We start from the raw sequence: 14,704 nt of genomic DNA on the forward strand, positions 1-14,704 counted from the left end.
AGGGTAGGGGCCAGCACCACTTCCCTTGGAAGTTGGTTCCAGCTCCTAGCCGCCCTAACTGTGAAGTAGTTTTTGCGGATGTCCAATCTATACCTCCTCTCCATCAACTTGTGCCCATTACTCCTTGTTATGCCAGCGGGTGCTAGGGGAAACAGCGTCTCCCCCAAACCCTTCTGGTCCCCCCCAGTGAGTTTATAGACGGTCACCAGGTCCCCCCTCAGCCTTCTCTTGTGGAGGCTGAATAGGTTCAGGTCCCGCAGTCTCTCACTGTAGGGTCTTCCTTGTTGTCCCCGGATCATGCGGGTGGCCCTCCTCTGGACCCTCTCCATGTTGTCCACATCCCTCCTGAAATGGGGCGCACAGAACTGGACACAGTACTCCAGCTGTGGCCTGACCAGCATTGTGTAGAGGGGGAGGATCACCTCCTTGGCTCTACTCTGAACTTTCCCCAGTTTTCCAAGATTTATTAAAAGCAAGCATCACTGGACCAGCAATCTGCTCAGCAGCTCTAGGACACTGAAGTATAAGTTATGCCCTGCAATGCATTTCTAGGATTTCATTAGATCCCGGTGCTCTAACAAAGCCCCCTTCCTTTTGCCCTTAACCCTGCTCGTCATGGGTTCTCCCACAGTGTCTATCTTCCTTCATCCATTATTTATACACACCACAAATTCTAATCTCTCTTGATTTCTAACAAGTTCCCCTTTTTCCACTTCTTACATGTTGCGTTTTTAATTTCTAAATGCTACCCTTCACTTCCCCGACAAGTCTGGATGGGCTGCTCCCCCAGACTGAGCTCTCTCGATTGTGGCTTCTTGTCCATGTTCTCACGTTTCTTAAAGGGCCCCCAATACTTTCATTCACATTTTTTCTACCTAATTTTTTCCCCCCCTCAGTCTTATTTCACCTAGCAGTTTCTTGAACTTTAGAAATGTAGCCCTTTGAAAGCACCAGCTATGCCCAAGTATGCACATACACACACTCCTCAGTATATGCAAACCAGGTCGTGGTCACGTCTCTTTTGCACTACTGCCAACTTCCAGAGTGCAGTGATCGTCTCCGACACAGCCAGGCTGAAAAATAATCATCTTATCGTGGGTGCAAGACCGTGTGTTCAAAACCCATCGCCCACAGCACTTAGAAGCAGTGATGGAGTTTTACCGCTGACAGCATCAGGCTGCCCCCTTATGTCTCCCAAACCGCAGCACCTGCCGCAACATTTTTTTCCTTCCAGACACACAGGATAGCAGCTGAAGGAAGAACTCGGCCTATTCCCACCCAGCCCTCCTGGGTCTTGTTCGAGTGCACACTGAGGATGCCGCATTTCTGCCTCGGCTGTTACTAATGCAAAACCGCCACCTCCAGCACCCCCCTCTCTTACCCATTCTTTGCCCTTGCGCAGTGGAAACGGCATCACAGCTTCTTCTCTGGCACTCTCTCAGAGCAGTTTGCAAAGATTCACAAAGCCAATTAAGCCTCCTCATTGTTCCCTTGCTGCAGGTGGGGACAGTGAGGCACAAGCAAGGAGCAGGGAAGTGTCGCTGCCCAGCAAGCCAGCGCCTGCCTGGACAGAGACGCGCGCCATCAGGGAAGCGCTGCGGGCTGAATGCGGAGCCCCCGCAGGGTCCAGGTGAGCGCGCCGGGCGGCTCGGGGCCCTGGCGCTTGGTACGGCTCCGTGGAGGCGCAAGCCGGGCCCGCGTCACTAGCGAGCGGAAGCTGTTGCCGTCAGACGGCGGCTCAGCGACCCGCGTGGAACGGGCCCGGCAGCCGCAGGGACGCAAGGCGAAGCGGAGGGCCGGGAACCGGCTGTCCCCGTTCGGCAGCTCTCGCGGTGTCTACGCCGCAGGCTGCGCCGAGGAGCGCGGGTGCAGGGGCCCTCAGGACGCCCAGCGAGGGCAGCTGGGCCCTGCAAGCCGCTCTCCCTTACAGCACAGCTCCTCACCAGGACACTGGGGGGCAGCCCCGCGCTGCCTGCACCGGATCTGCTTGGCACAGCGCTTTGCTATGACAACAGGGGCTTTTGCCCCAGCCGCTGTTTGCAGCGCCGTGCGCTCTCTCCTTCCCCAGCCTGTGGCGCGTGCAGACGCAGCTGCTATCTCAGAGCAGAAGCAGGACTTCGCAAAACCTGCCAGAGGAAGCCAACCCGAGAAAGACAGAGGACCTCTGTGTGCAGGGAGGGACGCCCCACCCGTGCAAACAGGCGTGGAGGCACCAGGAGGAAGTGTGCAGAGCCCGGGCCCAACGCCTGCTCCCTCCAACCCCACTGCCTGAGGCCTGGCTGCTCCACCACGAGGCGCGCTGCGGAGGACGGCGGCTCCGCCGGCGCCAGCCTGGAGGCAGCAGGAAAACAGACCCGTGCCGCGATGCAACACCCAACGAGCCTGGCACCGGACAGCCATGTTTCCCAAATGCCGGCCGGCCGGCCGGCCGGCCTCCCTCCCGCAGCACCCTGCCCCGGCCGCAGCAAGTCAGCCCCACTCGCATGCACCACTGGCTCGACCCCTCGGGGATTTCCAGGCAGCGAGGCCCAAGAAACCAGCTGAGACGTCACATGCCACCTCTTCACATCCTATTAACCCCACTATTGCCCCTGCCCTGGGGACCCTTTCCCTGCTTCATCACGGTGGCTGTCCCTTCAACAGGCAGTCCGCACAAAAAACATGCACCGTGGGGGTGCCGTGCTCAGTTCCACCCCTTAACGATCCCACTCGGGGCATTTGCCATACAAAGAGGTCTCTTTCCTACAGCTGGCCCAGCAAACGCTGCCCGAGGTCTGGAAGCAAAACTATGAGGCTTCTTTCCAGCTCAGACACTGCCACCAATGACTCTGCAGCTGGGACTCAGCTGATTACGCTGATGATATAAAAGCCTGACAAGGATCCAGCTCGCACACCTGGAACTGTTCCCTCTCTGCAGGCCTGGCACCACTGGACCCAACTGCCCTGGTTAGACACAGGGAAGAAGGCGCTTTGTCCACGGCACCGGCGAAGCACGGAAGAAAGCCCCTGGGCAGGGAGAGGGGAGAGTGCCCAGGGGAACTGGCACATGCCTTGGGCATTGCAGTGTTTAGGGGAAGGTGTGGGGGGCTGTGAAATAGGGGGCGGAAGGAAGGAAGGAAGGAAGGGGTTAACAGACCAAGGGCTGGGACAGGGAAGGAGAGAAGAAAAAAAGGGCACCCCCCGCACAGGTGTGCCCACACACCCAGCACGCATGTGCCCACACGCCTTGCCCGGCACTGCCCCCTCCGCGTCCCGTCCTGCGTGCCCCACACACCCTGCCCCACTCCCCCATCCTGGTCTCGGTGTCGTCAAGCGAGACTTTCATGTCCTAAATGGATTTGCACCTCCAGCAGAAGCAGCACCGGCCAAGAAGCCTGGAGCGTGCAAAGGGGGTGACCCGAGAAGGGACGGGGCGGTGCAGAGACGTGGGGTAGTTTAGTGCAGGGAAAGTACCAGGTTTGGAGGCACGGGGAGGAACCACGCGGGGGTTCAGGCGGCTGTCAGGATCAATGTCCTGAGACTGAGAGTGACCTGTAGGGAAGCCACGGGAGCCCAGCACCTGCTGTAATGCCCTGGCTGTGAATGCCGCAAGGACAAGTCCTAGGAGACAGAAAGGGGCAGTCTCTCAGGCCCTCGTCATCTCCAACTGCTGCAAAGGCAGCCGGGGACAATTTTACACCTTCTTAGCAAAAATAAGAATGCAGAAGAGGCAGAAACAGCAGATACGGCCGAGCCTGCTGTGGATCTGCTACACTGAAACGCCTTTGGATCAGCGGGCCCAGATCCGTGGCACCTCCAGACTTCAGAGAGCCAGCGGAGGAGCTCTCTGTGTCACTCATGCTCCTTCAACAAACTTGGAAACCCTGGGGCAATTCCAAGGGCTGCCAAGGACCCCAGCCATTGCTGGGGGGAAGAGGAAAGCCCAGGGAGCTGCAGTCATGAGCCAAACATCAGCCAGGGTTTAATAACAGAGCAGGCAGCTCAGGATGCTGCCAACGAGGCGTGGGAGGCTAGAAGCGCGATTAATGCCAGGCAGTGAGGTCTCAGGAAAGGCTGGCCATGTGAAGCAGGCACGCTGGCTTTTTTTTGTTTTGGACAGAATTGCAGGTCAGGGTGAGAGGCAGCTCTGCTGATCCAGGGAAGGCATTTGGATTAAAACATTTGCATGATAAAGCACCAATAGGGCACACATTAGATGGATTCAAACCCGGCAGAGTGCAATTTGCAATAGGCAGGCATCAGCGAGCGGGGCCAATTTTAGCAGAGTCGCCCCCCTGGGATAGGTCCTGGTCAAATACCACTTAATACTTCCACTGCTGATCAGGATGATAATGCCAGATCGCTGCTGGGAAGGTTTGCAGATGACACAGGCTGGTGCTGCAGTAAGTACAGGAGAGATGCATTAGTGTCAGTGAGCTCTGAATCACCTTTACATTTATATCTGGTTAAATGCGTTTTAATGCAGCAAAATGCCATGCCTTGTGGGGAGGCAGAGCCTGCTGGGGAAGGGCTATCACTGATAGCCATCTTGGCATGTGCCAGGCCCTGCGCTGGCCTACGTCAGTCGGTAATGGCGTGCGCACATCCACGTGGCCACTTCTCAGACAGGACAGGTTCGCCACGTCTGCTCCCTGCTGCCTCAGCCAGGTCGTAAGACCCCAGGGCAGCCGGGCTCTCCGGAGGTCACGTCTGGTCCGACTCTGGGCAGGACCAGCCCCGTCCAAAACTGTCCCAGACATGTCCTGCTCTGACCTGTTTCTGTCACTGCAGCCCTGCCCTGTGCACAGCGAGCAGGCCCATTGCCCAAAGGCACCCAGAGCCCCTGGCCCTGCCCCAGATGCCAGGGGACAAGGGCTGGCAGCATCCTGCCAAAGCAAGGACGGTTCAAATGCCCTTGAGAGATCCCATGCCAGGCCGTGACCCCGCTACAGAGGAAGGCAAAACCCTCTCCAGCCCGTACCAGTCTGACCAGGGGGAAAATCCCTTCCTGACCTCAAATACGATGTCAGTCTGACCCCGAGCGCAGGGGCAAGGCCCTCCAGCCACGACCCTGCGGGTTGGTCCCAGCAGGAGCATTGGCCAGCCCAGCCCCATCTCCAGCCTGGGCTGCAGCAGCACCAGCGCCTCTCCGGGAGGCGAAGCCCCCGATATCTGTAGCAACAGGAGAGGAAAAGATTCCCTCCCAGCCCCACGCAACAAGCAGCAAAGCCCAGGAAGCACCAGACACGGCTTCCAGCGCTTGTTCTTTCAGCGCTCTCCACACAGCTGCTCCCAGGTCACCCCTGCGCAATTTCTTCCTGAAGACCTCCAGTGATGGGGTCCCATCCCTTCCCCGGGCATCTAGTCCGTGGCCTCCCTGCTCCAACAGCGAAGAAATGTTCCCGGAGATCCAACCTAAGCCTCCTTTCCTGCAGCTTCAAGCCGCTGGTCCATGTCCTGCTCCCTGCAGCAACACAAGAAAGGAGTCTCTCTCTCTCTCCTTTATGGCAGCTCTGCAGCTTTACGTCCCCCATCAAGCTGCACGTGCCCGCTTCCTTTGGCCTCTCCTTGCAGGGCTGTCTTCCAAGCCCTTGATCATTTTTAATCACCCACCTCTGGACCCTCTCCAACTTCTCCACGTCCGTGTGCACATCCCAGCACGGAGGGACTCGGGGGCTGCCCGCCTTGCCCAGTGGGAAGCTGAGACAAGCGGTCCGTGAATCCTTGGCAGAGAGCAGTGGCCGCCCAAGCTGCCGCTCCAGCGAGAAACCACTTGAGACCAGGCAATCACAGACATTCAGGGATAAAATCCCCAAGTTTAGTAATTCAGGAGACTACTGCAAGGGCCTGGGGAGACTAAACAGAGCAGGAAGGTTTCAGCCACTGCCCTCTCGCCCGTGGCCGGGGCTGGCTTCACTGTCCACCGCAGGAATCGCCGCCGTCTCCTGGCCCCCAGCAGCCTCCGCTTCTCTGCTGCCCTCGGCACGTGGCCTCTTTCCCCCGGCTCCAGGCTCCTCCGCGCAGTCCCCACGGGGCCGGCTCCCTCCATCCGCCCTCGGGGGCTCTGCCCTGGCCGGCTCCATGGTCTCCGCACGTGCACATGTCAGCTCCCACCTTGTATCTCCTCCTCCCCAGCTCTCAGGACAGGGATCCTCGCAGCCCCGTCCAGTGCAATTAGCCAGACGCCCCCAGCCCTTCTGTAAATTAGCCCTTAACCCTTTCCCTGCCAGAGCAAAACCCATCCCAAAATAGGCACTTTTAACATCGGGCATCCCAGCCCACGACAGGCGCGTGACGGCAGCAGAAGGTCCCTGAGCTCCGCACAGGGCGGCGTGAGCGTGACTCGCATGTCTGCCCCGGCGACTCATTTCCCCTGGGCCCGACCACGAGCGGAGCTGGATCCGGCAAAGACGCAACGTTTCCAAGGAAGCTGCATCTGCCCACAGCCCCGAGCAGGGGGGGAGGGAGCAGGTCCCCACAGCCACGGCCCCGAGCCGTCCACGTGAGCTGCGGCCTCTCAGGGGAAGCAGCGTCGGGGGCTGCTCCACCCAGGGGCCCGCGCAGAGAGGCGGGCAGCTCTTCCACGTGCGGGTCACAGAGCCCATTCGGGGGGTGCACACCCAAGGGATGCAGCCCACGACAGAGGTAGGGCCACGGGGACGGGAATACGAAGTGCACGCGTCATTACAGCACTTCTGTCAGCAACTTCGCTGCAAACCGCACGCGGCCTGGGCACAGCAGCCTAGCGCAGCCAGGTTGGCACGGCTCTCGGGAGGGCACAGCTAGTCCCACCTGCTGCTCTGGGCAGCACTGTCCCCATCCGAACCCCCCTAGACCACTACCCGTCTAACCAACAAGTCCCAGGCATCGTGCCCAAAACGCCCCCCAGCTGCGCCAGGGGAAGCAGGGAGCCGCGAGATCTGCCAAGGACGGGAAGGAGGTGGTTCAAATGGGCCTCCAGGCCAAGAGACCCCTGGCCTGAAATGTTCCCAGCTGGGCCCCCGTTCAGCCGGCCCCATGGCCCTTGCCCTACACCCCGGCGCGGGTTACCGGACTGCGAGTCTCCCCCCGTCTGTTCAGGCTGGTGCATGCCACAGACAGCCCCCATGCCCTCCCCCGGGAGGAACTCCCAGAGGGACCAAGAGTCCCCCAGGCTTGCCCCCGCTTGCACCGAGCTGTGTATATGCAGCACCAGGCCACGGCCCCAGTGCGAGCGATATCGGCTCCCCAAGCCGCTCCCATGTACACGCCCTGGCCAGGCCCCGAGAAAGCCTCAGTCCTACCCCTGGGCATCACGCTGGGTCCCCCACGGCCAGCGCCGTCCACTCAGCAGCACGTGCATCCTCCCCGGGCTGCCTCCTGCAGCTCAGCTCCGCGTGGCCGAGGGGTGCCCGGCTCTGACCCCCGAGGGACGGGAAAGCCTCGCAGAGGAGCAACATCACTACCGTGAAGGACATCTGAACAAGCCTGACTTGTGTGGGCCCCATCGTGCCCGGCCCCATCTCTCCTGCTGCCCCGTCTCCCTCCAGCCCCTAACCCCAAAACGGGCACCTGGCCACCGGGCGACTTCCCTCTGCTACCAGCCTCATCCCAGCAGACCCAGGAGCTGCCCCCTCTCCCACGCCGTGCTCCTCCCTCCCCGGAGGGACGAGACACCATGCTCCGGCAGACAACGCCACCATCGCACGGCTTCCTCTGCCTCACCTGTGTGCCAGCGCTCCCCTCGGCGCCGGGCAGGCAGCCTGGCCACGCCTGAGATGCTCACACCATCCCTCATTCGTCAGCACAGGCAGGACTAAAAACATCCCAGGAGCCGGCCGACAGCAAGTGCGCTGGAGCCGTCACCCTGGCAGCTCTTCGGAGAGCGACTGCTATGCCAGGGCAGAGCGAGCCCCTGGGAGACCCTCTGGGCAGGGGGCACCTGGGTGAGCGCAGCAGCCGCAGGCCCTACCTGCCAGCAGGTGCAGACCTTGCATCCGTCTCTCCTGCGCCCTGGGAATTAGCTGGCCCGTGGCAGGAAGGGGAGGCTGGTGTGGGTGCTCAGGTTACCGGTGCCAGCCAGGAGCATGCAAAGCCCTGCACCCAGCTGAGAGCAGAGCGGCGGGGGTGGTGCAGGCTGCCAGGAGCGGGCGATGCTTGCCCCTGGGGTACGTGGCGCCCGGCGAGGCGGTCTCCGGGCAGCGAGGCGGCGGCAGCACCGTGGGGGCCTGGGTTCTGCGCCACGTGTCCCTCTCCTAGGGTGCTTGGGGGCCAGGATGGCAAGACCAGCCTGTGTGCGTGTAGCACGGACACAGCCCCAGGACCAGCCCTGGCTGGAGGGCAGTGGGGGGAAGCAGGGCATGAGGGGCTTCAAGACGGAGCAAGGTTGAGCCCCGGGAGAAGCGTCCTCCCTGCCAAGATAGCAGCACAAGTTGCCCAGTCGCCCTCACAGGAGGGTCCGAGCAGAGGCTGGACGGGGGTCGGGACAAAGCAGGATGTCCTGGTGCAGGGGCCGGTCCATGTCCCTTGACGGACTGCACCGGGGGTTATTGCCCACCCCTGGCTCTGCCCCACTCGAGCAGGGTCTGCAGGTCTCAGTGCTGGGGGGTCCCGGCGGGAGCCCTGTCCACGGCACACCCTGGGGCCGTCACCCGGAGCCGGCCAGCGTGGACTTGGTGCAGGCAGAAGCCAGGAGGCTGCAGCCTCCGTCCAGAGCCCCAGCCGCAAGTGCCATGCATGCACCTCGGCCCTCCCCGGGCACAGAGCCCCGGCGGCCCCGATGCTTGGCGCTGCCCGGCCGAGGAGCCTGCGAGCAGCTGGCACAGGCGGTGGCTGGGCCCTGCCACCCTCCCTACGGCCTGTTCCAGCGCAGGCAGCAGCGTCTCCCGCGTCCCCGTGGCCGCCAGGAGCAGAAGCAGCAGGTTCCTCTGGCCTGCGGCCGCAGCTCAGGCTCCGGAGGGGGAAGCGCCCGCCTGCTTCCAGCAAGGCCGGCGCTCGCATGTGTTGCACCGGCAATGGTGAAGCTGCCTCCCAGGGCAGCCCCCAGCACCGTGCTGCACACATACCCCAGGGGATACCCCAGCCCATCTGCCCCTCGCCATCCTCGTGCCTCCAGCCACCACAGCCAGCGCCAGGCACTGACCCCAGCGCCCAGACTGCAGGCCAAGGCCTCAGCACAGCCACAAACCCACAACAGCAACGCTTCCTGGCTGCAACCGCCGACCGATGCCAAACACCAAGCGCCCACAGACACCTGCCGCCGCGGCTCGGGGAAAACCACAGCTGTGGGCCAGCCGGCCCAACCGCCACCCAGATGGAGCGCGGCGCGGCACGGCGGTCACCCCTACCCACGGCCGCCCGCCCCGCCAGATGTTCCCAGCACCCTCACCCCCGACACACACACACTTCTCCAACCCGTCCCCCTGCACAGCCTCCTCCCAAATACCAGAGCCCACAGCAAGCCCCCGGCCACGTGGGCCATGACCCCGTGGGACCCTCCTCTGCAAGCCAGCTGGAATCACGTCCCCCAGGCAGGCAGGCGACGGCTCGGCCAAGCTGTGCCAGGAGAGCTCGGAGCAGGGCTGCTCTGTGGAGCCGCACAGCCCCGCTGCTGCCACCGCTCCGGACAAAGCCAACAACCCCTGCCCACAGGTGGTGACAAACAGCTTCCCCAGCCAGGGCCACACCAAGCACTGCCCGGTCAAGCAAAGCCCCCTCCAAGGCCAGCAGGCTCCCCCAGGGCACAGGTCCCGGACCCCCAGGCTGGCCCTCTCCTGGGCCCGCTCCCTGAGCAGCAAGAACGAGGACCATGGGGCTGCCGGGTTTCCTGCACATGGTGCCTTTGCCTCCATCATGCTCTGGGTGACCCTGAAGACGCTAGGAGCAAGCCCTGCACAGCCCCGCTGCCCCCTCAGCAAGGCTGGGCTAGATGACCCAGCCCCATGGCCTGGCAGGCTACCCTCAACCAGCCCCGCATTGCGCCTCACATGAGCCCCAAGCCATGGGGCAAGCAGACGCCCCTGGCTTCGATGCAGTCCCACACCGAGCGGGGGAGCCTCATGCCCAAGCCGACGTTGCACCCGTGCTGGATTGGCACCTCCAGCGCTGCGCGGCAGCTGCCAGCCTGTCCTCCCCGGAGAGGCAATTACTGTTAATGCCACAGGCCTCCCAGGGAGAGGAATTTCCTCCCGCAGGCAAGCAGGCAGCCCATGCCCATGGGACAGCGCCGGGGGGCCAAGCAGTTACTGATTAATTTGCAGCTAGTTGCAATGGGAGGGGCCCCCTCCCCCCTGTAGCTGGGCCCAGTGGCCTCTGGGGCCAGTGGCAGGCACCTACCAGCACCCGGCTGTGGCTGCACTGGCAGGGGGACCCCTGCCCCGGCCGTGCTCAGAGCTCCCCCCGCCTGTACTTGCAAAGGGCCTGGAGGTGCTGAGACTCCCGGGCAGGGGTCCAGACGGGGGAGCGCAACAAGGGGCAGGATGAGGAACGTGGCCTCAGTCTGGCAGAGGCATGAACCCCTCCATGCCCTGCACAGCCCCTGAGTGCCCAGCACCCGGGTGCCCAGCACCCATCCCAGTGCCACCCCTGCCAGTGGTCACTCACTGGCAGGGGAGGGAGCACCCATCCGCTGGACTCTGCCCCCTCCCCGGCCTCAGGATCCAGCCCCAGGGAAGGCCCGGGGCCCTGCTGCTCCCTGGCGTGGGTGTTGCCGGTGGAGTGGGCAGGAGGGAGTGCAGTGCTGGGCAGGCGCTGCCCCCCTCGACCGGCCCTGGAGGGCAGAGGGCCCGCTGGACTGGAGCCAACACCAGGAGGTGCAGGATGAGCCGGGGGTGCTGCAAGCTCCCCCAGGCCCCGCGGGGGATGCACCGAGCGGGGGAGCCGGTGCTGACTCAGCACACAGGACGGGATGCAGGTGTCCTGGCTCCCAGCCCCTGCCCTTGGGCTGGGAGAGGACCCAGGCATCCAGGCCCCTCTCCAGTTCGGGCTGCGCCCCTAGGAAAGAGAAGCATGCATGGAGATGCCCCAGTGAGCCTGGCCCGTGTCAGCCGGCCCAGAGGGCACAGCTCCCCTGGGCTCAGCTCGTGGCTGCTCCCCCAGCCCCTCCTGGGGAGGGACCCCTGCCTGGGCTGCAGCAAAGGGCTCGGGCTGGAGCCAGCCCAGCAGCTCCATGGCTGAGGATGAGCCACAGGGCGCTGGGCTGGGGATGGGGCTGCCCAGTACGGCCCTGCCAGGAGCCACAGCTGGGCCTGCAAGCACAGCCTGGGGGCGCAGAAGCCTCCCCCGCGAGTACCCAGCACCCGGACTTGGCTCCGGGCAGCACGGGGAGGTTTGGAGCCCCATGGGGCTGGTGCAGGGCAGGGGCAGGAGCCAGGCCAGGCAGGACACGAGGGCAACCTGTTACCTGCAGTGAGCCTGCAACCAGTTGGTCCAGTGGTTGGAGCAGGAGCATCCTGATGTGGCCAGCCACCGCAGGCCTGGTGCTGTGCCCATCTCCGCCCAGCAGCGTGGGGATGGGGTCCCGCCCACCCTGACAGACGAGGGCCAGGAGCTGTGCCAGCCCGGGAGAGGGTGAGGGGCCAGCACAGCGCCGGGCAGGTCTCAGCCGGACACCCCAGCCGCCTCCTCCCCTCCCCGGCCCTGCCGCCGGCCGCTTTCCTGTTCCCCGGCAGGAACAGAGCACTACTGTGCGTGGCCCGGCCCGCAGGGAGCATGAGTCGGCCTCATGCCTGTGAGAGGGGAAGGGAGGCGCGGACACGCACCACCGCCGGGCAGCCGGGCCTCCTGCTCTCTGCAGCGGGGAGGGAGAAGGGCAAGGCCTGGGACCTGGAGCAGAAGGCCAGTGAGGGTGAGCCCAGGTGCTAGGGGCAGGGGGCTCATCCCTCCCTGCTGGGGCATCAGGCACGGGGGAGGATGGACCCCAGGCCCCTGCCTTAGCAAGGCCCTCGGTCACAGCAGGTGAGCGTGGGGCAGGGGGATCAGCCCCTCCTGCCCAACCAGGAGCTTCCTCTGCACTTGCACCAAGCCCCTTCACCCCCACCTGACACCATGGCCACCCCCAGCAGCGCACGGGGGCATCGAGGCCAACACAGATTGGGGGGGGGCTAGGAACACGAGATGGGGAGATGGACTGCGAGGCCACTGCTGCCAGGGCTTTGGTGTCTGCCCTCCTGCCCCTGCTACAGGGCTGGGAAGGGACAGGGCAGCAGGCGCCCCTGCCCCACACAACCCAGCTCTGCCCTCCACCCACGGCAGACAGAGGCCCAGGCCAGACCCCCCGGCTGGGCAGGGGCTGCTCCGGGCACAGTCCAGAGACCTCCCAGCTTGGAGGGGGCACAGAAATGCCCCCCATGAGGTGTAATTGTCCCCAAGAAGTCCCTGCCAGGCGGGAGCCGCTCTGCAGGGCAGGAGCACAGAGCTGCAGGAGAGACGAGAAGCGGAGGTGCCCAGTGCAGAGCGCAGAGGCAGGAGCTGGTGCCCACAGCCACAGCAAGGGCCAGGACTTGGCAGGAAGGGGAGCAAGGGACCGAAGCCAAGTCACAAGCAGGCCGCACTGCAAGAGAGGGGGCGGCCGGGGCAGACCGAAGGGCCTGCGAGGAGCTCCCAGCACTGGGGTGCTGTTGGGGTCAGAGCGATTGGGCTTTGTCCCACATGCTCCCAGCTCGGGTTCTCCCTGGCCGCGCAAGCCGGGACATGCCTGGCCACCGCCCAGCAGCTGGCCCAGAGCCGTGCAGTGCCCCATGAATGCGCTCTTTCTTCTCCCTGCGCGGGGGCCTTGGCAGCACCTCCAGCCGCCACGCCAGGGCGGGGGTGAGCAGGAGCTGGTGCGCAGCGAGCCGTTGCCTGCCCGTGGTTCCCCTGGGCACCGGCTGCTCCTCGCCCTGCCAGATGCAGTTGGAGGCATTGAAGAAGAGCAGAAACTACCTCTGCTCCCCTCCCCCTGCCACAGGAGCTGCCTCCAGCTGCAGAAGGGTTCCTCTGTAGTCGCACCAGGGCTGGGGCTTTCCCCACCTGCTCTCGTGGCTGCAAACAGCTTGTACCGGTGGGTCCGGGGCAGGCAGCAGCTGGCCCTGCCTCTGCCCAGCCAGCAGCGCTGGGTGGCACCACTTGCTGTGCGAGATGCACTGCTCCAGCCCAAGCCAGCTCACTTGGTTTTGCCGCGGGCAGAGAGGTGCTGAGCAAGGTCCTTCTCTGTGTCCTTGGGGCTGCTCCGGTCTCCAGCCGCAGTGCTGCCTGCGGCTCCGATTTCCCCGAGCTAAGCAGAGATGCGCTGCAGGGAAGCTAATGACGCTTGTGGTAGGGGTGCCCGTGGCCTCCTTCCCATCAGCACCTGGGCAGCACCAGGATGGCAGCCAAGTGCCTTGGGCAGTGCAGATAGCTCGTGCGTGCTGGTCCCAGTCAGTGGTTCGGAAGGGAAGCAGCGAGCGCAAGACCCACAGGCCTGAGGAGACCCAAAACGCAAAGCCCATGAGGCAGATGCTGCCCACATGCACCAGCCGGAGTTAGATACAGCCAGGGCAGCCTGTGCCAGACCTGCTTTCCTGCCGCAGGGCCTGGGGGCATTTTAAACCAGACCCAGGGCTGGACAGTTTCATACTGAAGCAGTGCCTTACGAGACAGCCAGGTCCAGCCCAGGCCCAGCCCTGACCAGGTATTAAAGCCCTGTAGGCATCAGGCTGCTGCTCTTCATGAGGAGTCTGGAGGAGGGGACCTCGCAAAGGGTGGGTGGGCAAAGGTAGGGTCTCAGGGCAAGGGAGATGCAAAGCAGAGGGGGCAAGGGCAGAGCCCAGGCTTGGCGGGGCATTGCCACGCTCAGCCTCTCTCAACAACCAATATGGCAAGCCGGGTGTTGAAGAGCTTTGCCCACCCTGACAGCTGTGGCAGCCACGGGCCACGCTAGCTCCGTTCCCCAGGCCCCAGCAGCACATCGAGCAGGAGCCGGGAACAAGAACATGGTCACGCCATGCTCCAGCTTCCCTGGCAGCTGCGTTTCCCACCCGTGCCAGGGCGGAGAGCACCTATAGCCACGCGCCCCTTGCAGGGGCAGCTCTGGGAACCCGCTTGCTCCAGGCATCCAAACTCCCTCCACAACCCCCCCCCCCCCCCAAGCTGAAGGCAGCAGCTGCTCTGGCACAAGAGATCAATCGGGGACACTTTGGTCTCCGCTCCTGAGTCCCCGCAGCTGCTTACCTGGGGGACAGGGCTCCCCTACACCTGGCTCAGGACCACTTAGCACTTATCCTGAATGAGGCTTTGCAAAGGGATGAGCCTGGCAAGGGTTGGGATGATGGGGGCACTGGCAGGTTCTCCACGTGGCTCAGCAGTGCCCGAGCTGGCGCAGAACAGTGCAGAGGTGACCTGTGCTCCATCCCTGTGGCAAGCACAGCAGGTCCCTGCCTGCACCATGTAACAGGAGATGCTGCCAAGGCTGCTTGATTCAGCACCCACAGCTCTGCTGCGCCAAGGCACCGTGTGCCTGAGGGCGAGTGCCGTGGGATTGCTCAGGCTGAGTAATTACTTCCCTTTCACTGAGCCGTGGAAGGGCTGGGCCAGGATGGAGTCAGCCTCAGGGGACAGCAGCTTACTCCCAAGCTGCTCACCTGCATGCAGTCTGCTGGAGCAGTTGGAAGCAGAAAGCACCTGCCCACAGGCTGCCCTCCAGGCAGTGCATGGCGCTCAAGTGCCTCTGACATCTTTAATCACAAATCCCCAGAGAGCAAGCATCACCCATTGTTCCTGACAGCGCACC

At 63.6% G+C, this 14,704-nt stretch overlaps 1 protein-coding gene across 6 annotated transcripts in view; it reads right to left on the bottom strand.

Moving 5' to 3' along the window:
* The window catches only part of ST3GAL3 (ST3 beta-galactoside alpha-2,3-sialyltransferase 3), a 313,721-nt gene extending 312,108 nt beyond the window's left edge, over positions 1-1,613 (bottom strand). For 2 of the 6 annotated variants that reach the window (XM_019501447.1, XM_019501443.1), the window contains exon 1: positions 1,382-1,613. The gene's annotated coding sequence lies outside the window, so the exon portion shown is untranslated. The remainder of the gene's footprint in view (positions 1-1,381) is intronic. The other 4 variants (XM_019501446.1, XM_019501440.1, XM_019501449.1 and 1 more) reach the window with 3 other exon arrangements.
* Between the last annotated feature and the right edge of the window lie 13,091 nt (positions 1,614-14,704).

Source organism: Gavialis gangeticus, unplaced genomic scaffold (assembly GCF_001723915.1).
Source record: "Gavialis gangeticus isolate Ggan-Ray unplaced genomic scaffold, GavGan_comp1, whole genome shotgun sequence".
Taxonomy (NCBI): domain Eukaryota; kingdom Metazoa; phylum Chordata; order Crocodylia; family Gavialidae; genus Gavialis; species Gavialis gangeticus.